At 37.6% G+C, this 27,738-nt stretch overlaps 2 long non-coding RNA genes across 3 annotated transcripts; both read left to right on the top strand.

Annotated features, from left to right (window-relative positions):
* On the top strand, positions 1-26,425 carry LOC139961751 (uncharacterized). The gene is made up of 2 exons (XR_011790978.1): positions 1-188; positions 25,947-26,425. It is a non-coding gene; the product is annotated as an uncharacterized lncRNA (long non-coding RNA).
* LOC139961914 (uncharacterized) lies at positions 4,187-10,975 on the top strand. Of its 2 annotated transcripts, none has more exons than XR_011791081.1 (4): positions 4,187-5,390; positions 5,972-6,134; positions 7,011-7,132; positions 7,924-10,975. It is a non-coding gene; the product is annotated as an uncharacterized lncRNA (long non-coding RNA). The 2 variants fall into 2 exon arrangements; XR_011791082.1 differs by having other exon boundaries at positions 4,188-4,539.
* Positions 26,426-27,738: the final 1,313 nt, after the last annotated feature.

Raw genomic sequence — 27,738 nt, 5'->3', positions numbered from 1 at the left:
AAAGATACTTATAAAACTCGGAATAAACAAAGAACACAAAGACAAGCGTTTTTGTACGATTAAACGATTATATATTTATAACTATAGTAGGCTACACAATACGATAAATCACTACTGGTTACACGACGAACATGTATCACAAAACGATATCATTCGTACTCCAAGTACTAGGCACTACACCCAAGTAGGTCCTCCATTAAAACTCTGACTGTAGTATTGATGTCAAGCGAGCTATTTCTTTATTGCTGACCATTCAATTTTTAAATATACATACACGTATTGTTTCTATCGCTATGTATAACATTAGTTTGTCTGAAAAACGATAAATGCATAAAGGCCTAAATGTGGAACGGTATGTTAAAGTGACATATTGATATGTATTGCTACGCTACAATTTACAATTTTCGAAATAGTACAAGCAACAACCAAAGTGAGAATCGACAAGAAAGTTTGTTTACATCTTTAACACAATCTACTATTCTCTTAGCGATTCGATATAAACTGGAAATCTAGATAGAGCAACATAGGAGTACGGCGAAGATTAATATGTACATGCATTATCACTAAGTCATCCAAACTCATCGACAATTGTCATCATCGCTGATAAGTTTAAAACTGCATTATCGCTTTAATTGACACTGCTGTTGCCCCTTATTCAGCAAGCAACACATTTAAAAGGAATCAAATTCAATTGTCGATATCATGCGGCTAGCTATCTATTGAACCATAATTTCACTCCATATAGTACTAAGCCCACCATATAGTTTATTCAAGCTGAGTTGACTTCACTTAATTAACTATCGGAAAATAAGAATAATTTTCTACGACTTAATGTAAATGTACAACAGAGTGGGTACACCATTACTGTACGATTCTTTTTAAATTGCTTTCAGCAATTTTTATTTAATTTTAAACAAGTTTTCACAACTGGTAATGAGCAATTCATATAGTTCTTGAATAAATGAAATGCAACGAGAACAACCCACTACCGGTACGTATACAACCTAATATTAATAATGAATAGTAGATATACAAAAGATATCAATTTGAACTGAAAATATAGAAAAAAAGGTGTGGAAACATTTAGTTAGATATAGTGACAGTAGCCATTTTCCTTTGAGTTGGAAAATCCAGTACTGTATATATATATATATATATGTATATATATATATATGTACTGTATTATATATATATATATATATATATATATAAATATATATATATATATATATATATATATTTATATATATATATATATATATATATGCCTACCCAGAGAGCAAAAGTCTAATGTAACTTAAAGTGGTCCTGCCATGCCATCCAAAATATTTGAGTTAGATGAAAAAATGGGTATATTGTATGCACTTTTTCAATATTTCACTTTAAAATCTCTGGAAAATAATTGGCCTCGCCACAAAAATGAGCATTAAAGTTCGTACTTTTTACCACGCTTTAAGAAAAAACTGTCACGCACCTGATGACGTCACATGTGTTCTGCTACGTCATATCGTGAAGCTACGATGGTCATGAACCAAATGCGGAAGTCGTTTTACACACAATTTGTTTTACACAATGGTGTCCGTTAGTGACAATTCATCAACTTTTTCCGTGTTGAATTTGTCTTTTTCGAGTTCGAGTTACGATGAAAATAACATAGAAAGTGAAAGCGAACATTCTGGAAATGAAGGGGGTGCAGAACCATACCAATTTGAGCCGCTTGCAGATGAGAACGAAAGGCATAATTATGAGCAGCCTGAGCAAGCCGATGTATTTTTTCGTGTGTGGATAAAATCACTCACCACCAAATACGAAACCGTTATACCGCTGAAAAGTAATCGAAGTTAAAACCTTCAATCCACCGCCAGAGCAACGGTGTACGTAAAATACAACATTCTCTCTTTAAGACATAGCACATAACTTCCAAACAACTGTCGATTTCCAGCAAATTGAAAGTTCTAAACAAAGCTACGCATTTTTTTTTTGCAAACCGATGGTTAGGCTACATTTCCCATTTGCTTAGTGTGGTTGTTAGGCTAACATGTGGTCGAAGGTTACAGTGTTTCATGGATATTTTAGATCTAGCTAACTGCGTCACAATTTCACAGCCCCCAAATTAATTCGGCCTTTTTCTGGGGGCTTTTCATGATATTTAAGGCCTGACTGTATCAATCAATCTTGCGCAACTGGTCTTACTTTTCACTTCAATCTCAATCAGGGGGCTGCAGCAGGAATTGGCTGCAGCAGCCCTCATACCCCTCCATCAGTGGTTGTAGGAGCGCCAGATTAGGGGCAGACACCAACATTTCCTGATTAATAAGTGGTATATCCCTGTGGACATTCATAGACACTTGCAGGCACTGTTTAGTACATGAATGATTGTACTTTTTGGTAGCCTATACATACTTCAGACTGAATATTCATTCCTCAACAGTTTTTGATTGAATGTAGTTTTATATTTCATAATTCAACAGAGGGTAAAAGAAAGATTAAGAGTATGAGTCGTTTCACCACAACACACGTAGGCCTACCCCCTTTTCTAGCACGGCGCTCTGAAGAAAGTCTTGGCTTCTTTGAATAGCATGCCTACTTGAAGTTGGAGTTGTACTTGTTCCTATGCAAGTTTCAGTAACGTTACGCCTAACCAAGTTAGGGCTTACTTAACTTCTGGTACAGGGCTACTTGCAGTCACTCTCTGGCACCTTTATTGTGGGTACTGATCCGGGTATAAGTGGCAGTCTTAGTCTCCCACCACTTAAATCTCGTTTATAACGATCGAATTGGGAAAAGCATTGATCATCAAAATGTTCGTTACAAATAACACTGTAGTTCGATGGCCCTTTGAAGTCAGCCCTGGTGAGCTGCACGAAACGGGTCCAAAGACGTTGAGTTTTTACATCCTTTGGTCACTGATGAAGGCTTATCTATCAGAACTTACATTGCTACAACCTCCAACAGCACAATACCTTGGCATTTTAATCAATCAGTGTAAATTTGAAGACAGAATAGCTACAAAATGGAGGATGTCTAACCTAACCACGCTTACACCATAAACCACACGAACTCAACGAACAGTGCGAGTGTTGTTTACATCCAGCGTTCACGATATGACGTCAGCGCGTACTTCAGCTGATTTTACTTTTTTTGACAAGGTTACGTAAAGTAGCCAATTTCTTTTACAATTTTTTCGCGAACGACTAGGTTTTATGAAACAAAAGTTATATTTTTGGAAAACAAATCCTCTAAATTAGCTATCCAATAACCTGGAATACCCCCATGGCAGGGCCGCTTTAAGACCTTCAGCTACCTCGGCCATGTCTTGATCTTTAGCTTCCCTAAGCAATTCCTCAAGTTGGACTACACGATCCTTCCATCCCAATCCCTCCCTTGCCTTTTCGTCCTCGATAAGTTGCTTCAAGTATCCTGCAGTCGAAGTTGGATTTTTTTCAAGGCAATCTTATGTAATCTGTTCAAGGTTTTACGTATTACGCTCACATGCTTACGAAGGTCATCACGTGCTTTCTTTGCATCCGCAGAAACTTTTTCAACAAGTTCTTTGCGGGACAGACTTTCCTTACACGCGCTTAAATATTTGGTTTTCACTTCATCGCAAGTCTGTTCTTCGGAAATAACTTTTTTTTCGTAGAAGATATTTGTACAGCCGTGGTCACGTATTGAACAATTATTGGGGCACACACTACATCCACCGAACCAGTAGAATGCAGGGCAGAAGAACTTTATATATGTGCCACAAGGGTAATGGCAATTGACTTTGCATTTACGACAAGTCATTGCATACTCACCGTCGGGAAGTTTTTCTTCTTCAGTAATTTCCACATTAACAGTGTGCGTGTACTCGCTGTGTCTATTCACTTCGTCCTGTGAATGCCTTAAAATTTCTTGCACTTTACTTAGGTATTGTAAAGTTATCAACTTGGATCGAATGAGCTGCGGAATTGCTGAGAGGAGATTATTTAACGCTTCACGTTCTTTTAAAACCTCACTCGACAACCACGTGCTCTTGCTGGACGTTAATCTTAATACTTTGAAGAATTTTTCAAACTCTCTTGCTCCAGATTTCCAGAACATTTCATTGAAAGCTTCCTTTTCCTTAGCACTACTACCTTCTGCACACTGTTAAAACACTGGGTAAAAAATTTGTTGGGCAAGTACCTTTTCAAATGTGTTGGTCAAATAGTGCCCAATTTATATATAAAAATGATCGAAATGCAGATTAGTTTGTTTACCCATCGAGTTGGTAAACTCCGTCCTCATATTTGTCCACATGTTGGTCTTTTCTGTCATCGTAATCGTATGTTGGGCGAAATTTCGGTTCTTTATACCATACGATGGGCAAGCATTCGGCTTTACCTTGGCGACGTTTACCAACGTTGGGCAACTTTGCATGTAAAGTGTGCTTGAGCGCGCGTGCACAACGAAGGGTTACATATTCCGTCGAGTTGACAGCCTCAAAAGTCAAAATGGAAGATCTACTCAAGAGCTGGGGGTTGTTTGTTCCCGACATAATTCAGTCTATGAAAGGTAATCATTTCAGTAAAGGGATTGAAGTAATCGGAATAAACTGGGACGATTCTTTCACACAATTTTCATCAACATTTTGTACTCCTATGCTAGGCCCAGTAGTTATAATAACGTTAGCGTATAGAGCATATACAGTAGTGTAGCCTATCACAGTGACAAAAGGATACCTGTATACCGACGTACGTACTGTAGGCCTAGCCTAGATTACTTAAGAGAGTCCTACTCCTAGGCTAGTTAAGGTTAAGTGTGGAGTTCGAACTTCCAATAACCTTTTCTATCCTTATAATAAGCCTATGGTGATCTAGGTTGAAATCTTGGGCTTATGTTTACAATGTGTATCGTTTTTATTATGCTACAGTGGCAAGCTACAGTACTGTAGCTTCAGCATATTACGGTAATGATCAATGATATTAATAAGATCATGAGAGAGAATAAATATTGCTCTTTTCATCTAACCGGGTCACATATGTCCCTCCCTTTCCTATATGATGAAAATCAACTTTTTTTTTATATAACCCTATAGTTGTACAAGCCTAAAACAAGACCCTGCAATTGCAATTTTGGCATTCCAAGCCAGGACATCGACAACGATGGAAATTGGTCTCATTCGCCCTGAGGAAATTATAATGCATAACGTATAGGCGTACCGTATAAAACACATGTGTTCACATACACAGTGTAGTGTTATGATATGGAGACGACACAAAATAATTAAAAAGTTTCCAAAGCTATATGGTACATATTAAGGCCTACATTATGTAAGATTATTTTGTCTAAAAGCTTGACCACATGGATAAAAACTCACAATAAGAGTCGATGGCCATTTCTCTCGCAGAATATCAAGGACCACGGTAGGCTATGATTTTGAGTCAATCTATACGGCCAGTTTATATTACTAGAAAGTTATCATCAGTGTACGTGCAGTATGAGCATCAGTTCCGCTATAATGCTAAACGAATGATCAGACCAAGGTTAAATATTCTATTAATTCAATTGATTCAATCCAATCTGTGCCCTGTCGCTTCCAGAATAATAAAATAAGAAACGTAGTTGCTCTCTATTAGGTTTGAAGACAAATACTTATTTTCACAAGTAAATAGGGTGAGTTTTCTTAGTCAATGTTCTCCAATGCATTTACACAGCTTCAATTGCCTTGGCATGCTTTGTCATCAAACCAATTGGCCGGGTTGCGTTATGGAAAAATATTACGCTGTCATGCACAAAAAATTGGAATCTATGATTTCCATGGTAGTGTGGGTATCTGCGAGTGTGAGTTGAAGTGAACAAAACTTAAAATCTTTGATCGTTAGAAGCTGTACAGGTTCCCTTTGTCTACAAATGTTGAAATGGGCATGATAAGGGTTAATAGATCAGTCATACCTATATTGCATCATTAGTTTGTAACATGAGTTACATTTTGTTTGTACTCTAGATAACACAAGACTTCCAGGTACTGTATCCAGCAGTGGCAGACGACTTCATCAAAGATTGGTCAAGTTTCAGGGATCCTGTCATACAGTATACATGTGGCATGATGAATCAGCAATGAAAGGTTGATCTGGGTATTGACGTTGATGAAGAGTGTTTGAACGAAGGTAAATGAACACTTACTGTTTGGTGTGATCAGGGGTGATGCTGATGTGGTGCCAGTTGGCCCCTCTGTCTAAACCCTTGTCTAAACCCTGCCTTGACCCTACTGATGGAGATCTTGCCACCCTCTATGGGAAAACCATGGCGACCACCCATGTGATGTGGTTGTGATGCACAGGCTCATCGTACAAAATTAGTCATTCAGTAACTGAGCAATGGTAAACAGGAAGAGTATTGAAACAGGGTAGAAACATTTCGGTGATGATCCTTATTCAATTTGAAAGAGGTCAAAGGTCATTTGATGTTAAAATGGGTCAACCACTAAAAACCTTGTAACCACATCTCTGTAGTAATAATGGGCTAGGTTCATATTGAGTATGCAGATATTGCCCATGATGAGTAGATGGTCCATATGTTGATTTGAAATAGGCCTCAGATTATTTAGGGTTAACACACCTTAAACCTCATAACCACATTTTCTCAGCAGTAACAAGATTGATTGGTCCATTTCTTGGTGTTTATTGCCAACAATTTCTAAGAAGATTTCTAGTGTTCATTGTAGATAATATAGAATACTGTAGGTCAAAGGACAATAAATTAAGTCAGCAGAGGTCAAACAATGACCTTTAACCATATTACCTCAGCAACAACCAGCTTGATGATGTTAAGTATGTTCTGTAAATTTCCCATATTGAATACAGGATCACTATCTTTCTTTGAATAGGAGATGGGTCTCCCAGCTACTTACCTACCCTATTGTTTCTAACCTGATGACTATTGAATTTGGTATTTACTCCCTGATAGGCTATTATATTACAACAACCATTGATTTTGAGGTTTCTATGCTTTGCTAAATTTGGCATTTTGGTTTTTACTTTCAGGGGAGAAAGACAACCTGTCATTGCTCATGTTACCACTTATTTTTGGGACCAGGAGCAAGGCCAAAACTGGAGGACGATCAGCGGCAACAGACCATGCTTCATCATTTATTGAATTAAAAAGGGTGTGTCTAAATGCATTATTAATATCAGCTGCTGACTTTGCTTCTAATCAGCTAGGGTTTGAATCTCGTAATCCAAGAATCAGTGTTTCGAATCCCGGCTACATTGTGTCCTTAGGCAAGGCACTCTATCTTGATGGCCTCACTCCACTCAGGTGAAAATGTGAACTTGTGAGGAACCTGAGCACAACCCTGTGTGGATTACAAAGACTGCAGCAACTTACTCTCCAGGATTGTTGGAGAATTGTGACTGGCTCCACTGATCTGTAAAACCCTTTAAGCTGTATTTTCATCATTATTGCTATTGTTGTTGTTCTTTTTTTTTTGTTCTTGTTCCTCTTGTCATCGTTGGTGGTAGTAGTAGTAGTATTAGTATCAGAAGTATCAGTAGTATTAGGTGTAGTATTGCTATTGTTGGGCATTGGATTGTGCAAAATCCCTGAGTTCAAAACTAGCATGTACCCAGTGTGATCTACATTTATATTTCGAATTGGGAAGGAGGTGCCAACTAATGCCCTACGACGATCTCCTTGTTCACTTGGATGATCTTAAGTCAGTTATGTCTCTCCAAACTAATTATACATATGAATCAGTGGTGTGCTGCTATCATCCTACTGGTTAGACATATCAAAAGGGAGCGTTTCCATTTTAAATTTTTACAACAAGTTCAATAACATATATGTGATATGCAGAAAGTAAATGGTTTTGGCTGTAATATAGAACACACCAGAAATAAATAAATTTGAATATGGAATACTAAAAGCTACTTTTCATTGCTTCTATTGGTTTCACAGGAGCACACCCATTTGCCTTCATACTTACAGGGAATAAGCAGTGAATGAAGATCTCAGCCTTTCATCCTTGGGTTGTACTCAGACTTCAAGCTGACACCATCACAAGTGTTTGTTATCTTGGAGAGGCACGCAGTGAGCGTGCAGACACTCTCTGAAGGAGTCGACATCTGCTATAAAGCACACTACATATTCAACTTGCAGTACCAGCACCACTGCCGAAATGTTTGGGATTTCATTGAAAGTTGCATATATAAGCAATCAGGAATGAAGAATCTTTCCTCCTCCATCCGGTCTTTCAGAGCTTTCATGAAGAATGCTGCCAGTCCTTAAACAGTTTATCACCTGGCTCGGAGCCTTTTTTCCTCGAGGTATCATAATGGGATACATATCCAAAGCCATAATACCACTGTTTCAAACTTCGACACAAATTACAAGGTGTCTAGAAATTCATTTTGAAGCATGCATTTATCATGGAATTGGTTAAGAAAAGTGGATGATACGAGTATATGTAGGTTACATTTGTGTAATGAACGTGCTGAAATGGGCAGTTGCAGTGATTTAACGGCTAATTAAGGAACTATTTAGCTACTGTAGCACTTAAGTTAAGATATTTTGCAGAACTAGTCCATAGGACTTTTTATGTAAAACTGAACATCTAGTTTTGAACTTACTCTGTAATTGCATTCACTTAAATCAAAATGACATTATTATTAAGGGCACCCATGAAAGGCAGAGCTTTATGCACAATGTGACTGCACATGTTATTTTGAAACTTACTCTTGATTTGCACCACCAATTAAAATTCTTCCAGCAACTACTGTGTGATGAGCTAGTGTACAATGAACTTACATACTTGTGCTCTTTCTATCCACTATTTTTACATTTTTACATATGTAGAATAGACCTTTTCCCCTCCCCCATCTCAATGTAATGAACTTTCAAACATTTCCTTAGCCTGTGTTACCTTGTATATTTGGAAACTGTGAAAGGAAACTGAGCAGGTTCACACGTGTGACTTACGTGACTAATATGCATAAGAATATCAGTATAAAATGCATATCAATTAAATTTTACCTTGAAGTTATTCCTCAATGTGTCCTTTTCAGATATAATAGGCACCTTAGCAGATTTCTCTCTCAATACTTCACAGGATTTATTGATTTCCTCCAAAAAGTTGAAATTCTTCATTTCTCAGCATGACTTACTTGACAAATGTTGAGGGCGATATAATTCGCAATGGGAAAGCATTAATCTTTCGCAGTGGTGACAGAATTTATTTTGGGTTTTCAAAGTTCAGGAACTATTGGATTCTGACTTTACTACAGACTTGTACTGAACATGATATTGAAAACAAGTGTAAAATTTCGCTCTGATTTGCGACTTACGTCACGTGGAATGGCCCTAAAGAATGTTATCAGTTTTTAAATCATATGAACATTGTATAGCTTGCTTCACAGCACAGAACACAGAAATTAGCATAGCAATATCAAAATTTGCAGATCTTTGTTTTAATTATCATGAAGAACATTTTCAAAGACATTTTTTTTGCCGGCCCTCGTATCTCCTTTAATACCATTATTCATTTGAACAAAAGTTCTAAAGTGTTCCATTCATGTTCATCTAAAAAAGAGATCTTTTCCTATTCAACAATTTAAAGATGGGTAGTTATGTAGTAATCATTTTGTGGAAAATGTTTTACCAATATCATTAGATTGTGGAAGACAATTGTTCAAGTGCAAAAGAAATTGCTCTAAATTTTGTAAATTCAACTTTGTACATGGTTCCACATAATTATTAATTAATTAATGATGAGTTTAATAGACTCCAAAGGTAATAAGTGATTAGCTATGGTCAGAAAACATAGGTCCTAACATAGATCTAGAGAGGGAGTGAGTCTGACCACAGCAAATTTCCATTTTTCCTGTTTTGCTTCCTGTTTAACTATAGTATGGAGCTTTACACCCCTTGATTGCAGCCCATTTTGATTCACCCTTGCATTGGTTAAATATTAATTTTAACCAGTACACTTTCATACATGGGTACTCCAGAAATGGAGGGTGTATATGTGCTTTGATCCACATTACTGAAACTTTTGGAGTTAAACTTAAGTTAAAAGGTTAAAATATTAATGCAAAGTTGGTGTTTGATGTACAAGGGGGATTTTAGTTCTCATGGCAAGAAATCACAAAGCCATTGGCATTTTTTTCCATAAAATTTATCCTGCGGGATTCTTAAGAAAATTGAGGCCACAAATGTTAATGTCACTTTAGGGAAGGTTGTTTTCAGATCAAAATGAGTTTCCAAGGAATGTGTGTGAACCCTACATAAATGAAACATATGGCTTCATTAATTAATTTATTTCAGTTCATACCCTTGTTTCAAGAATACCTGAATTTAAGACTTCTTATATCAAATTATACTGTTCAGTCAACAAAAAGTTTCTTCAACCATTATAGTTGTATGTCTTGTTCAAGTTCAGTTCATTCAACAATAAGTTTATTCACCCATGATAGTTATATATGTCTTCTTCAAGGTCAGTGAATAAAGGTGTTCCAAGTATTACAAAATACAGTATCTTTCTTTATTTCAAAGGATGTGATGTCTTAGATTTTTGAGAATTCCAACAGTTCTTTTCCAATATTGCCCAACAAGATCTAAGAAACCCCCAACAGTTGGAAGTGGTTCAGGATTAACCCAACATTTGGTTGTTGCAAATGCCCAACAAAATCCATGAATTGTCCAACAATTGGGACAAATTTAGTATACACCCAACAGGTGGCTAAATGAACTGCCCAACAGATGGAAACATTACTGGTGCCTTAACCCATACGTTGGTTAAATGATTTGCCCAACAAAATGAATGACCCACCCAACAGTTGGGGAAATGGCTAACCTGAACAGTTGGGTAATTCCCCTCCCAACTATTGAGAATTTATTATACCTATTTGGGTTGGTCAATTTTTGCCCAACTTTTGAGGTTGCTGAATACATGCCCAACGTTGGTTAAAAAGTTGGGTAAATTTGGCCCAATATTTTTAACAGTGCACTCGCATTCGCAGATTCTTTCTTTGCGTACAAATGGGAATTATTGAACTTATAATAGGCCTTGTAAGGGACATGTGCTTCCTTCATCCCTTCCAGTACAAGAGGTTCATTTTGGTCAGCGAATGTCGTGAATAGAAAGATGTTGTCTTCGACATCTTTCCCAAATAAGGATAAAATACAGTTAAAGACACACTTTTGTGATTCTGTTAATCTTACCTTGCCACTTTGCGCAACAAATATCACTGCATGTAAGTGATCAATACCTTCATCATTTTCCCCACTGAAGAAGAATTTCATCTGTGCTGTAGTTTTCTGATCTTTAGAAGTACCAGCAGTATCTCCAAATCCCGGGGTATCAATAATTGTTATTGAGTAAGGGATCCCATAGCTTTCATTATGGTGAAGCGTGTAGACTGATATCCATTCTGTTTGGCTTTGGGTTTGACTGCGTTTTTTACTTTCATCTTCATCTGGATCTAATTTATACCGATAACTATCTTCCCACTTAACACCTAATACATAATTAAGGAGAGCATTCATCATGAGTGTTTTTCCGGAGCCAGTTTCTCCGACCAGCAGGATAACTTTTGATCCATACTCAGTGATAGACATACACCCATCGGAATGTATTACCAACTTTCTTATTTTGTTCTCCTCAACTCTTTCAATTTCATTAACTTTTAACGTATGTATAGTTGGATTACCTGGCTCGGTCTTAGATGTAGCAAATCTGCTGGGTACCGTCATCGCAATAGTCTATATTGAACAATACTATACGGATTTAACAAAAATGTATTTTAGATAAAGGACTTCTTTTCTAGGATGATCTCAGAGGTTTAGCATTCACTGGACGTCTATGGGTAAATCATGAAAGGAATATTTCAATTCGTAACCTACGGATAGAAAATGACAGATACACAGAAGTCCAAAAATATGCAATAACATGAACGAATATATTTGATTTACATAGGAAGATGTCATTATGTCATATATATTTGGATCAAATTAAATGTTGATATATTTGGACCTTAAAAGAAGTTAACAGGGCAGGGCTGGAATACCGTTTGAGAAACTTTCAGTCCACCTGGAAAATCAAATGTTACTTCATTTTGCTTCGAGAGAGCTCATGCATTGCCTCCTGCTCCCGATGATCAGGCTGGGTGGATAAAACATGATATCTGAATCATTACCTTTTAAATTCCTAATATCCTTTAGATCACCCTCTGGAACCTCAACATGACCGAGCCTTAAAGGTGCTTCGGACCAAGCGGCGCACTGTTTCCGAGCCGTTATGCCGCTCTGCCCAATGAATGGTGTGCCAGAACTTCGTTCAACGGTCTTTTGAGATCGTTGACATTTTACTAAAACTTGCAAGTAGTTAAGTTTGGCAAAAGAGACACATTGGTCAGAAGCTCTCCGTCAAGCATGTTTATGATATTTATATTTAAAAATCGACCCTCAGCACTTTCTGAGAACAATAATATCTTGTCGACAAAAATGTTATATTCTCGTCTAAAGATTATGGCAAACGGTACTCACGTTTTAGCAGGTTGTCAGTAGCTGTAGTAGTATGAAACAGTGTGAATGCGGTCAGATTACCCGATGGTTCAAGAGACTCCCACATCCAAGTCAGGCAAATTGTTTGAAAGCTATAATAAAATATGCCCAAACATTTGAACTCATATCTTTCACGGAAGTTTCTTGCTACGTTAATGGCCAGCTACATCACCTTCTAGGTGGTTTGAACCTTAACTCTTATTGCACGGTTTAATTTAGGTGAACTATTCCAATAATTAGCTTAAAATTTCGACATGTGTCGTTATTTCAAAATAACTCATTGAGATCAAACGTCAAAGCTTCCAAGTAAAACGACCATAAACGTAATTTAAAGGTAACATGTCTCATTTTCGATAGGGAATACATCATGATTTAGTTGCAAGGTCAACATGCCGAGATCAAACGTGGACATTGTGACACAATGTGTAACATCTACTCTGATAATATGTTGAAAAGCTATGCGCTTGCGTGTAAATATTTTGAGATAAAACGACACAATTTGGACATAACACGTTAACATTTCAGAAGTAAACATTTTCTGTGTTACGGCCCTAACAGCAGCTTTCAGCTCATTTTCAAAGGTGCATCATCATTTTACATGTACTCAGACACATGACCACAAACCCGGGTGATCATGACCGTACTCGACAGCGCAGATGGATCACCACGCTGATGAAATGTTTCATTTTCGCGAAAACAATGTTCAGTATATATAGAATCATAAAAATATTCCTCAAAAACCGTAAGATTATCACGAAAAGCGACGCTGGTCGTACGCAAAATAGTTGTTGGATTGTTACACCCCCACCCCCACTCCTTCTATATGTGGTGTTTAGTTATTGGCAATATATTTAATTTCGTTTAGTAAAATTATCTTTGAAATGCATTATATTAATGAATAGGGCTAGTGGGCAACAACTTGCACTGTATCTTTAAAGAGCTAAAACGTAGATTTGTTGTATTCATTTAATAAACTTACATTTGCTGGTTAGGAGTACTGTATTAAGGGATAATATTTTGTAGCACAACTTGCAATGGTGAACCTGTAGCATAGTCAAAATTGAACATTACATCACATGTGTTTGTTAGCTAAAATGTTAAAAAACTACAGACGTAAATATAGACGTATATATGTAACCATTACATGAAAAAGGTAAATGAAGTAAAGACATTATAATGTAGCAGATCATATTCCAAAATATATCCTCATTTTTATCACAAATTTGGAAAAACTCGTAAAAATATGTCAAACATAAATTTCATAAAAATGAGTCTTGTCACCTACTTACTATGAAACGTTAAGGTGTCATTGAAATGTTAACATCAATACAGTAGCAATTTTCAACAAAAGGATTAATTGTTCAGCTAACATGCTCACAATTTGCCACAAAATGGCAAACACCTTTAATCCACTAAGTGAGGAATTCAACATTTTGCTGCAAACCGGTAGAATGATTATGTATCAAAAATGTCATCAATTTAACAATTTGCAGCAAAATGATAGCTTGATCACTAAATATATTCCACCAATTCAACATTGTACAAGAAAATGAATTACCCATAGAACAATTTGTAGAATAGTGTTAACTTGATCATTTAAAAATCTCGTCAATTCCATATTTTGCAACAAAATAATTCATTGGGACTAAATTTTAGAAAAAAGATCTTAACATTTTGACGCAAACTTAACGTTTCCATAATATACAACCCAATCTTGTATTATGACACGTTTTACAAATGGATATGAGTCTTTATTGCTTCAAACATGTAACTTCAAACTTGTTTCGGGTTTTAAATTGCCTTCTTAGTTCGTTATAACAGGCTAAAAAAAAGATTATTATATAAAAAAAGTTATATTGGGGAGGGGGGGGGTCACAAAATGACATTAATAGTATCATTTTGTATTATAACCGCGATAAATTAGGAATATGAAAGAAATAAAAGTACTAAAGTTAGAAAACGTTTAATTAAATAAAATAATCATAAGAGAAACTTACAGATTCAGCTGGTCTTGTTCAAATTGTGTTCACAACTAAGTGGACGAGGCAACTTGGGATCCTTTATATACTGCCCTTTACTCAACTCATAAACCCAGCTGGGTATAGAAAGTTGTGACGTCAGACTTAGACTGCTCGCTTAACACTTCAAGTAAGCCAATGAAAAATGATTTACCTTACATGGAAGGTTAGGTCTCAGCAATCTGAGGTAGGTGATTGGCCTGAAAAATATCATACGATTTTTATCTCCGGGCTCCTATCTCGTGATCACTAAAACTAGCATATGTGATTGGATGTTTCGTTAACATGTAGCCTAAGGCCACATACTGGCGGCTATCGTTTTCGTTATGTCAACAAGTGGTTCAGTTAGTCTCGTATGATATTGAACACCATAAGGAAGTGTCCTAACCATTTCTATGACGAAATGGATTACAACTTTAATGTGCAGACATAATGCATTACATGTGCCATAGGCTTTAATAGGTCACCATTAATGCATGGAGAATACCATACGTCGTTCCACAAATCTTTGTAGAGGGCTTCTCCTTTATGTGTAAGATGTTTTCCTAAGACTGAAGTTCTATATGTGAATGACGCTATGAGCTTTACACGATAAGAGTCATACGTTAACTGGTAAACGCTATATATGTCACCATAAACTACGATGGCCTACTTGCAGTTGTCTAAACTGCTCATCGTTGAAACGTTTGCACTCTTTTGATACTATTATGAATTATTGCTGGATGTTTTCTATGCAGGTCAATGGTGACATAACGGCTATGCAGACTACTAGTGCTCGCCACAACCAATGAGTACATTGTCGGACTTGAACGGCACGTTCAAAAACGCATCACAAGGGTGGAAATGTATCATTGAGGTTGCTACGAGCACCCGCAGTAGATAGCCGTTTTGGTCTCGCGTTGGTCTGCTGTTAACGTTTTGTAAAATTTCACTACTTGAATGATGTAGCCAAGCATATACACTCTTTAAATACTACTGGTTCATACGTTAGGTTCATTACCCTCAGTGGAATGCTGATGTCCTTCCTATTGTACTCGATTAGTGTAAAGGCAGCAATGACACCGTCAAGGTCATCTTTGAACAGATCGTGCAAACCCACCCCCCCCCCCGCGATGCACCCCTCTAGTATCATTTCACTGTTTGCCGCAATCTCTGCAGTGTCTCTCTAATTGCTGGCGATTCTAGGTCCCTGATTTCACACGGTACACTAACACCTCCAATCTTCAGACCGTTTCTAGCATCCACTATAGGATCAAAGCGATAGGGACAGTCAAAACCCAATAAATTATTGGTGCTACATAAGCTTCCCACTCGTAATGATTGTTAAGTTCAATAGCAAATTAGCTATGCCTACCACATCAATATGCCCGTGATCAACACTTGTCTCTAGCTGCACAGGTGCCCCAATACACGGCGGCCTTACGTTTACGACCTCAGGTAGACTATCTAGAAAATAACCTGATACAAGTTACCATAGCTTCTGAGTCCACTCAAAATTTTTTAGTGCCGTTTACTTCTCTACTAAAGCAAATATGGACAGTCCATAAAGTTTCGATAAATTGGAAACACTTTCGGTTTTACCTCGGGGACCGGAACTAGGCCGTCGTAGTCGGTCTGCTGGAGTATTCCAAATTCAACTGTTTCGATTTATTTGATTCTCCCTCCACAACAATTCCTCGCAAAGTGTCCCTCTTTATCGCAGTTAATAGCATCGCAGCTCTTTAGGGTTTGCTGTCTCCTCTCGTTACGGTCATTTGAAGAGTTCTTAGTTCCTCTCTTTCTATGAGACTACGAAGTTTACTCAAACCTTCCTAAAAAGATTTTGTAATTAGTTGATTGTTAAGTTTATTGTCAGGAATGACCCCAGTGCATTTCGTAGGTTAATTTTGTTTAAGAAGCCAACAGATCAGACAGCCTTGTGGCTAGTACTTTTGTCACAGTCTAACTTTGATAGAACACAGAGCAGGTAAAAAGCATGCAAATCCTGACGCGTTATTAAGATTGCCATGTAACCCAGATGACTGGGATTGTTCCGACGGTGCTACTGTTTTAACCGAACTTCCGTGTTGGTGTTGTGAAAGTGTTTGAACAGACTTCAGTCTTGGTGAGAGTTCACAAAAATCGATGACGTTGAGCCGCTCACTTTTCAAATAAAGCAAGTTGACGAAATTAACCAAAAATGCAAAATTGAGGTTTCGATGACTTCATTGCACTAGACTTCTGCTTGTTAACCAGAAATAGCTGCTGCTGCAATGTAAATGACCCGAACCACTATTTTGATGTACAATTATACACTATGGCATGATAAACACAGATCAGTCTACTGTACGTGGCAATACATATCTCCACCAAAAACAAATTAGGTCTTTTACTCAATGTGATGCATCTACAAACCATGTACGAGAATTATCAACGATTCCGATCGTTAGGTTTCATGTAAAAGGGTTTTCAGAGTTTGACCTCTGGTGACCTCAAGGAGATTTGACCTCACAAGCAACAGGATTATTGTACTCAATATGGCATATCCATATACCATGTATGAAAAGTATCGATGATTTCTACCATGAGAAATCAGGTTTTCAGGCCTACACAAATATTTTTAAATGTTCTCGCTATTTGACGACCGTGACTAAAAATCTACTCGCCAAAATTCACTCGCCACTAGGCCTATTATTGCTGTTCAAGTCTCCATAGTACAGATCTACAACATCAATACTTTCTGTGCAAAAAAAATAAGGCACTTAGGCAGATGCATGGTGCTACGTAATTGCACATTGGATCATTATGTTTCTGTGCAGTATGAAATGAACATTTTTCCACCAAAGTAAGTGATGAACAAAGTAAAACATGACGCACAATCATAAATAAGCAGCTAGGCCTACTGTAGTGTCTCAAACAATTACAAATAAAACATCTGTAAAAATACCTACGAAGATAGCTTGGCTTCTGTTACATTAGGGCTCCTCTATTTTACTAGGCATATACTATACAGTAACTAGGTGTGCGGGAGTCCTTAGCCTATACAGTACCTCACTGCTACTTTGAACCGCTGCTCGATTTGAGCGACTTCGTACATTTTCCCAATTATTTATCATGTCTTTTAGCTGCAGATTGATGCGCGAAAAAATATCGCTATTACTCCATTACACTGCATAAATTGAAGCGATCTTTTACGCAATGAAAATCTGAGGTTGTATGAGCATCTATCTTCCAAAAATCTTAGCAGCAACAGCAAACTTGTTTCAAAACTCCTGAAATTATTCTCTACTTTGCGAATTATGACTGATAACCAATAGGAAAATTGCCTTAAGAAATAATTAAGGAGATGTTTTGCCATCTTAAGTGTATTGGTATTCTGACTGGTATCCTTCACGTTGTTGTGTTAACGAACCCTATTCTACCCAGCCAGCCAGCCAGCCAGCCAGCCAGCCAAATCCACGTAACCTAACCTCATCAACACTCATTAACAATATAAATCCTCTGAGGGCGTGGTGATTATTTTAAAATGACGTCTAAGAACTTGGAATACCGTTGACCAAGTCTCAGTCAGAATACATACACACAAACACACAAACACACACATTACCTTCTGAACCTCACATCAAAACTTGTTTCCCCCATGTTATTCTGTTACTCGCTGGTACCTAAGTCAGACCAACCTACTGAATTTCAAGTCAGTGCCTCTTGAGGTGTGAGGTGGGCAGAAATTTGAGTACCAATTTTTGCATACAAAATTGTAAATAGAGTACAACATCACATACCAAGGACACAACGTGTAGAAATGAAATAACAAAAGATGTTGACTTAGTTTTCAAAGCTCGGAATAAATACGTTTTGCCAAAGGAAATATCTTTATTTTAGTACTGGAGCAAACTGGGATAGTTGCTCAAATTTGGCCCAACGTTGTCCTTATAATCCTGTAGCCCCTAATGCTGTGACAGTTACAATATCTGCCCTATCTAGTAAGATTATCGTGAATATAAGCAAAACACACATTTGCAGTGACACATATTTATTCCGTCACATAGTTCCTAGGCTATAAAGATGTCTCCCGAAAGGATGACAATCTGACAGGACAAGATGATTATGACAACAAAGATGATGGTTCAATCTGCATATTGAACGGAGAAAAACAAACAGTAAATATAAAGAAAGGTATCAATTAACTAACTTGAAATCAGTTTACCAGTCATAAACATTATAACAATAATAAGCCCAGCTTGTACAGTCGTCGTGGAGTCACACCGAACATTTATACGACCAAACCTTAGTAAAATCTTAGAGCACCCTTCCCCTCCCGTTAGTAGGACTATGATAAGAAAAGGGATTGACACAAATCGAGATAAATAAGGGGAAGATGGCGTCGCAGCCTTCAATCAACAATGTGAATTAATAAAAGTAAAAATATCCGAATTGTTCGGTTACATGATCATATTTAGATATAATAAGTTATTCCATATGATATGTGTATAGTTATGATAATTTCGTTTGAAGTGAAGCGTCATACAATTGCCTGCCCATTAGCAGCCAGCGCTCTCCAGTAGAATTATTCAGCGCTGAGCCAGCTAACGTTTATATGCATGACGAGTGTCTTCTTTTAATTCAACCGCGATCTTACTAATACACTACTTGGTAAGGAATGCCTATAATAGCTTTAACGTTTTGCTAAATAGATTGGTCAAATTGTCTAAGCCATGGGTAGGTGGTATTCACAGTTCTGTATCCTTGGTGCAGGGGTGGTTCAAAACGATATGGACCGTACTCAGTATTATGGGTTATCTACTATATTACATTGCCTGTATACCGAAACTTCAATTTTTCCATTTAACGTGTGATTTGAAATTAGGCAATAAAGCTAATTATGTACATAATTTAAAAAAAAAAATAGTATCTTTCAGAAAATAAAACCTTATGTCACCAGAACCACTTCAACGTATCATCCTTGTTTCATTAACCCAAAAATGTATAACGTTATTATCCAAAAATATATAAATAGAAGTAAGAGAACGAAGAACATACCCGTCGAATTGGTCTCGAACACAAGTCTCTCATAAAATGGAAGGGCGTCACCAGACATACGGTACAGGGATGTGTTAGTGAGATCATGATATACAGAATTTCACTGAAAACCTCAGCTCATCGATCGACATTTAAGGACTGGATTATCCTTTCCATTTTCAAGCTGATTCAAAGGTTTTAAAAATCACAACATTTCAATTTTGTGCATTTCATGTTTATCTTTCCGAACAAGCGCCCTCTAAACAGTTGAAAATGCTCTCGAATTGAGCGTTTTTACGTGTAAAGGTTCTGATGGATTAGTTTTGAAATTAATTTTCTCGTAATGTCCTCATTATGTTTTCCTATTGTCTTTTATTTCCTTCTTTTTGTTTCTTTTAGACATATAACCACCTGTAGCCCATACGTAATGAACCTTTAAGATTGACAGTTTGGTTTAATAACTATTTACATTCTTAAATTAGTGTTCAATTACGTATCGAAACAACCTGATCGATCGTGGATCTTAAATTTTGCATAGAATCCAACTATCACCTTTAGCTTATTTATTTTGCAGACCACCTCCCCCCCCCCCCACCATCCGTATACCCTCCTAAACAGCTAAGTGTTGAAACTGAAACCAGTGCATTCTTTAGGTGATGTTCAGAACTTTGTATATTTTGGGCATCTCCATTACAGAAAATAAACATTGTCATAAATAACGAAAATATATAAAGAAATGAATCACATGTGTGTGACTTGATGTCATATTGAAGTTCAATCAAGTCTTGCGTAAAAGAACATTTGATCTGTAACGTGTACCCATTTTTTTTTCTGAACTGTTTATGCAATGTGTTCAGTACAGTTATCTCGATCACAAAAACCAATTATGATGGATGGGTTTGTGTCTCCTATAATTATGCCACAAATAAACAGGTTAAAATAGGGGGGGGGGGCAATAAACAACTTACTCCGGTGTAGTCTTACTCCAGTGTAGTACCACAATTTCAACACGGGTGGGTGCATGATCACAGTTGACCAGTCAAAATGCCGAAAGGGGTATCCATTTATGCGCCACACATGTACACTACCATCCGCACTGCCATGTACTTCTTTACAAAAGCACCGCAAGTTAGACTCTGGGAAAGATCAACTTGATCCACTTACAACCCCACCATGATGGCGTACCGTAAAGTGAGGTACCGCATGTAAACATGTACATAAATTGATATCAAGAAATATTCATACATATCAGCAACGGGTAGGCGGGGCCAAAGCCCCACCTCCATCGTCAGTCAGGCAAAAACGAAAACTCGAAGTATTTATTAGCACAAAATTTTCATTTAGATCTAATTATTGGTGTAATTTATAGTCTAAATATGCAACAGAATGCACCATTTGGGCTCTAAACGTTGATTTTGTATGTGTGAGTGTTGTGGTGGGTGGGAGGGGCGGGGGGGGGAGAGGAGTTGTCCCAATGACTTTCTACGTGTCAGCTGTTTTCAGCGTCTCACAGCCACACTCATCATTCGTAACATGTTTGATCCGTCTATGGTTCTTCCATAACAAAGATTGTGGACCTACCTAACATGCGACAGGGTAAAATATTTTTGACCTCAACTTTGATATTTTGTTCAAGTCACTGCATATCAGCAAATATTACTTTAACATTAGCCTATCAGCACATTCGATGTTTACTAGATGATATAGGCCTACTTGATATCAGCAAAAGTTGATAAGTGATGTTAGCAGATAATAGAACTTGACATCACAAAATCTAATACGAGTGCCATGAAGAAGCCTGCATAGGAGTATGCCATATAAGCACAACGACGTAAATGCATGCATAATATAGTCATGTAACGAATACTGCTTTCTATATCACTAAGTTATTTTTGGTGGCGCTGTCCCCTAACCAGATTGTGCGACCTGTGGAAAATTCAGCGATGAAAATTCCGTGACGGGTTTCCCGTAGGATAGCCTGGCCGCGGAACCACGTTGCTCGCGGCACAATACGATCAACCGTCAAGGGGAACAGACCTACTATTTATTACCAGTATCAGGGTTCTGCCAAGGGTGGATTGAGTGCCGGCAGGACTATCTAAGCGGAGCGCCACCATGGGTTGGCGCGGAGCGTACAAAAAAATTTTGGGTTTTGGAAACCCCCAGATGGCCGGAAACGGCCCTTCCCGAGTATTCTGAGCCACATGTAGACAGCTTTGAAATGAGATCTCATGTCTGGAATTTTTCATAATTAATGAAAAAAGTTAGGTGGTGCCTATCAAATAAATCATTCAGGCTGAGATGATAATTTTAGATGGACAGTTATTTACGACAGTTATGATATACACACTGAGCGACTAACGCTGCTTCTCATGTATCGAGTAGTGAATACAAAATCTGAGTGTAATTTCATGTACAAATAAACAGTAAACTAGTGAATAACTCCGATCAACTGCGCGATATCATGCAGTGAACCTGCGAACAGCGTTTATTACTGCAGTGTTACTGTACGTTCGACCCTCCGGCTATGGAGCTGTTTTTTGGAGTTCCTATCGAAAATAAGTGCCGGTCGGAAAAGTCACTCAGGCAGATTGTGGCGGTCGGTAATTCAGCGTGCTGGTCGGGCCCGACCGGCGCCGACCGGCAGCGGCAGAACCCTGCAGTATACACCATCAGTCCTACGCAGCAAGAGATAAAGGATAGGAGAGTTCACATGTCCATTTTCTGTCACAAGCAAATTAACCTATCCCTTAGGACTCAACGTGGGCCGACGTTACAATCACTTAGATGGAATACATACGTACAGGCCTCTCAAATCGTCGTGGCTATTTGACCACCTCAGCCGGCTGAATACCAATTGTAGACCCCCATTGTTCGTAAGGCAAGTTACTCACCTCATGAGTGCGACCACACCAGATGGCAAAGTTCCAAGCACTGAGGCATCAACACGATCGGTAGGCATATACATTTTGTTGAAACCGCAAACAGGTAGCTTTCGAAGAACTGCCATAATACAATGTTGTTCCAAACACAACGCATCGCATGTTACGGGAGATAAAATTGAATCAACCACTTCCACAATGCAGAACATTACGGTGATGAGAATGGACTCTCGTAAGTTTAGTTACTATTTCCGTAACCATCCAGGGGTCGGGGTACGTGCCCAACAGATTTGTGGAACACGTCAAAAGTACAACCGTAGTCAGTATTAAACAAAAGGCCAGGAATTCGCTTATCATAGTTTGTATAATTATCTTTCGTAATTACGAGTTTCGCGAGAACAGTCACTATGTCCATCCACAATAGGATATTCAGAGGATGATGATAAAGTTCCACGTCCGTATAACCATTAGCCATAGTACGCATTGAGAACGGTGAAGCCCCCCCCCCCCCCCCATTACAAGGCACGAGTCTCTCATGAAGCGGACCGTTTCGTGAAAGGGACTTTTTTTTAATTCACTACCGCATTGACTTGACAATATTTTCAGCAGTTATTACATATAGCCTGTTACTTCAAGTGACTGTCCACTTATCTCCCTAATCTCTACAAAGTTGTTGTTAAACTTATATAATATTGTTGATTACAAACAAAGAAGGTTGAAGGGCTCAAAACATAATACTTTAGGTCTATGCCATGACAAATATGACCAGGAATGTCGAGGCGAGATATTTTCAAGAATCTAGGTGCACAATGTATAGTGTAATTATTGGGAGATAAATGTCGATTTTCTACATGTAAACCACTTCACATGAGCTGGAAAATATAGATATAAAGTAAAATGAAGATGAATAGTACAATTTAGTCTCGGTTGTCTTTACTTTCAATCGATATAAGGTTTTATGAGTGAATGTAGAGAAAGATAGTTTTCACATATTAACATTTGTGAGCAATTGAGCCTTAGTGTGAAGGGAAGAAGAACAGAAATGCTGAATAAATATAGAAATATGACCTCATCAAATTAATCCGGTAGCTTGTAGCCTTCTTGACCAGAATGTTTGCAGCTACATTTCCCCCCTCCCCATAAATCTAACAAGGGGGGAGGGGCGCTCAATGTTCCCTACCTGGATCTGCCACAGTGATTTTGGAGCATTTTTTGTGTGTGATGATGCACAATTATAAGCCAAGTGAACAATTTCATGGATTCTATTTGTTAATTACGTTGGAAAGTCGATCTAGACCAATTTATATAGCATAGTAACACATGCTTTTCCACTCATGTTGCGCTGAGACGATGCTGGAAGACACCTTAACTGGAAAGTAAAGTATCCAATGTGAATAGGCAGAAAGTTTGACTAAGGGACGGGAGTGGAGGGTGACTGAAATTAAGGAATAGCTTTTACAGTATAAAGCATTTGCTGAGACGATTGCAAGAAGACTGGCGTGTACAACGAGGGGTGAGGGAGAGGTGTGCGGAGGGCGTCAGTGGCCGCCATATCCGTTCGTGTTCACTCTTATTTGAGCAAAACCTTGCGTTTAGGGCTACTTATATATGCCTAGACCTAAGGTATAGTATAAACATGCCTCAGAATGAACCATCTGAAGCCTAAATTTAAATAAATTCTTATTCTGGGAGAAGGCACTAAAACCCCTTCGTACGAAGCGGTTTCAATGACCCAAGGCCTCTGGCCTTTCTGTAACGGCTCAGGCGCCTATGTAAATGAGTCGATGGAATTTCTTCATGTATTTTTATTCTTTAGTAGCATAAATTCATGTTAGAGCTACTTAATTTGACCTAAATATTAGTCTAAATATGCCTCAGAACGTACCTATCGAATTCTAAAATATTATTTTTGATTCCTTGCCGAAGGCAATCTATGCGATCTTGATGGTGTGTGTGTATGTGACACTTGCTAGTTAACGTAAACTTCAGTAAGATAATTCGGGTACATTTGGTATGTGGGTCCCCTTAGCTAGAACTGGTATGGGATTGTAGTTGGTATTAGTCAAAGGTCATTTGAGGTCAAAGTCTGAAAAGATTGTTCACACAATATCTCAAGAAGTGGAAGTTGCAGGAAGTTCAAACTTGGTGTGTAGCTTGCCGTTTCTGAGCAGAGAGTCTGTAGTGTTTTTCGTGAATACCAATGGTCATTTGTGGTCAACATAGGGAAATCATGTAAACATGATATTCACTGAAGGTACCCTTTGCGGTTCTATTTGGCATGTGGATTCCTGCAATTAGTTCAGCGAACCCTATTGGTTTCTGTGGAGGTGAAAGGTTGTTTGGGGTCAGCAGGGGGCAAAGTGATATATCAAAATTGCTATATCTCCAGAACATGAAATGAGCTCATAAATGCATGGTATGGTAGCCTTGTGTTTTTTTTCCAGTTTTTACACAATTTAATGTAGGTCAGAGTTCATTTAAGGTCACCAGGTGTTAAAACTAGAACACTATGTACATACGATATTTCCAGATAGAAAACTGCAGTAGCTGATATGTATGGCTATAGTTGGCACAAGAACCCTATTGGTTTTGGTGAAAGATATAGGTCATTTGGGTCCAACAGAGGTTACACTCTGGAAATTTTGAAAATGACATCATAAGGCAGTTTCATCAGATTTCATATTGGGATATGACTTTCCTGTAATATATACAAGAGCCAAGTAATTCTTTGTGCATATCAAAGGGGAAAAGTTTAAATACAATAAAAGTATAGCTGGATAATTTTGTTTTCAAGAGAGACTTCCAATTTGCTCAAAGTCAATGGCTGTTTAAGTTTATTAGAATTTAATCACTGAAACCTTCTTAGTAAGATTTGTGGCAAGAAGTAAGCTTTTGGTTTCAGCATGACATTTTGTACATGGACATGGTGTACAGAAAAGCACATATTTGGTCAGACCTTAATTGATATTGCTGTTATGAAATTGAGAATTATTATCATTTTTAAGAACCTAATCAGTAATTCCTGAAAGTTTACACCATGTCACGGTAATATTTCATTGCTCTCACTATCTTGGTATACATCCATGCGCTCACCATACTTAATTGGTGCAGGTTAAAGATGTTGTAATTTGTATCTACGTTTAGACAGAAATTACGGCAAAATATCTTGAAGAGCTATGAATTATAAATATTAAGGGCCTCGGGGATTTACTTTGAAAAAGAACATTTGACATTAAACCATTAGAGTTGCCCTTGTGCTTGTTTGTGGTGTAGAGCATCGTGGGTCCATGAGTCCATAACACAGGCAACTATGTGGTTCCTCTTCTATCGATGAATGTAAAGATACCTATTAAACTCGGAATAAACAACGAACACAAAGACAAGCGTTTTTATACGATTAAACTATTATATATTTATAACTAGTAGGCTTTAAAATACAACTAAATCACTTCTGGTTACACGACAAACAGATATCGAAACGGTATCATTCGTACTCCAAGTACTAGGCACAGCACCCAAGTAGGTCCTCAATTCAAACTCTGACTGTAGTCTTGATGTCAAGCGAGCTGTCTTTATTGCTGACCATGCACTTTTCAATGTACATACACGTATTGTTCCTAACGCTATTTTTAACATTAGTTTGTCTTAAAAACGATAAATGCATATAGGCATACATCTAGAACGGTATGTTAAAATTGATATACTGCTATGCTTTATTTTCCAATTTTCGAGAAAGTACAACCAACAACCAAAGTGAGAATCGACAAGAAAGTTTGTTTACATCTTCAACACAATTTACTATTCTCTTAGCGATTCGATATAAACTGGAAATCTAGATAGAGCAACATAGGAGTACGGCGAAGATTAATATGTACATGCATTATCACTAAGCCATCCAAACTCATCGACAATTGTCATCATCGCATATTAAGTTTAAAACTGGATAACCCGTTTTATTTGACACTGCTGTTACACCTTCTGCAGCTAGTAACACATTTAAAATATTCAATTCAATTGTTGATACCTTTCGGCCAGCTATTTATTGAAACATAATTCCCTCTAGTGTACTGACTCAGCCCATCATATAGTTTATTCAAGCTCAATTAACTAATACAAAAGAAGGAACATATTTCTTTTACATTGCATTTACTAAGTTTTAACAAGTTTTCACAACTAGTAATGTTCAATTCATGTAGTTCTGGAGTAAATGAGATGCAACGAGAACAACACATACCCGGTATGTATACAACATGATATTAATAATGAATAGTATATATATACACAAAGGATGTCAATGCGAATAGGTAATTAGGCGGTAAAATTAGACACGGTGAAAGTAACGAATTTCCTTTGATATTTGGTCAACATACGCAAGTTTCATGGATTGTTTGAAATAATTATAGCATAGGCTATAGTCATATATAGGTCAAATTATAATGAGTTGGAAAATTACCCAGGATATATATATATATATATTTATATACTTAAGAATAGCAAAAAGGCAGAAGAATCAGGTATGTACAGTAACCTTACTTGTTAACAATAGATAATAGTGTCTTCAAAAGAAACGTGGCAAAAAACAAACTTAATTAGGTAATTCATATATTGAAAGGTATTACAGAGGAACGATTAACTACAACGATATATTCGGCCCATGATTTCTAATAAGCGGTAATCAAAAACATCGAATTTAAAGACTTGTAACATTCATGGAAACTTCTAATTAAAGTCCTATTTTTCTGATTTGTTTATCGGTATGATATATAATCTTACCAATAGTTACAGAGACTTCAGCACAACTTTGTTTTCGTTTCTGTTAACATTTGAAGAAGATCATGCTGGAAACACCGGGCCTTCTAATAGTGGCGGAGCTAGGGGTATTGGTCAGGAGGGGCGAGAATGGTCTGTAGGGGCGCTTTCGACACTATCAGAGGGGAGAGCCACCACAGGTTGGCGCGTAGCGGACAGAAACTTTTTTGAGTAAAGATACTCCCTAGATAGCCGGAAATGACCCTTCCGGGCCTGGCTAATTTGCAGATAAACGAAGAATAAATAGGTGTCATCGGCAAATTACACCAACAAAATGTGACAAATGTCAATATGTTGATGAGAGCGCAATAAAAAAGTCAATAATCGTGAATAAGTAAAACGTGGTAAAGAGCTGTTTGAATCCGCCAGGGGGGAGGTGGGGGGTGCATTCGCCCCAGACTGTATGGACGCTCCGCCACTGCCTTCTAACCCTTATATATTTACTTATACACAGGCTTCTTCTTTATTCAGTAGATATGAAATTTGTTAACTGTTTTGTTCTCATT

This window comes from Apostichopus japonicus, chromosome 20, assembly GCF_037975245.1.
Source record: "Apostichopus japonicus isolate 1M-3 chromosome 20, ASM3797524v1, whole genome shotgun sequence".
NCBI lineage: Eukaryota > Metazoa > Echinodermata > Holothuroidea > Aspidochirotida > Stichopodidae > Apostichopus > Apostichopus japonicus.
The sequence above is the reverse complement of the archived record's forward strand: the minus strand, read 5'-3'. Positions and strand labels throughout refer to the sequence as shown.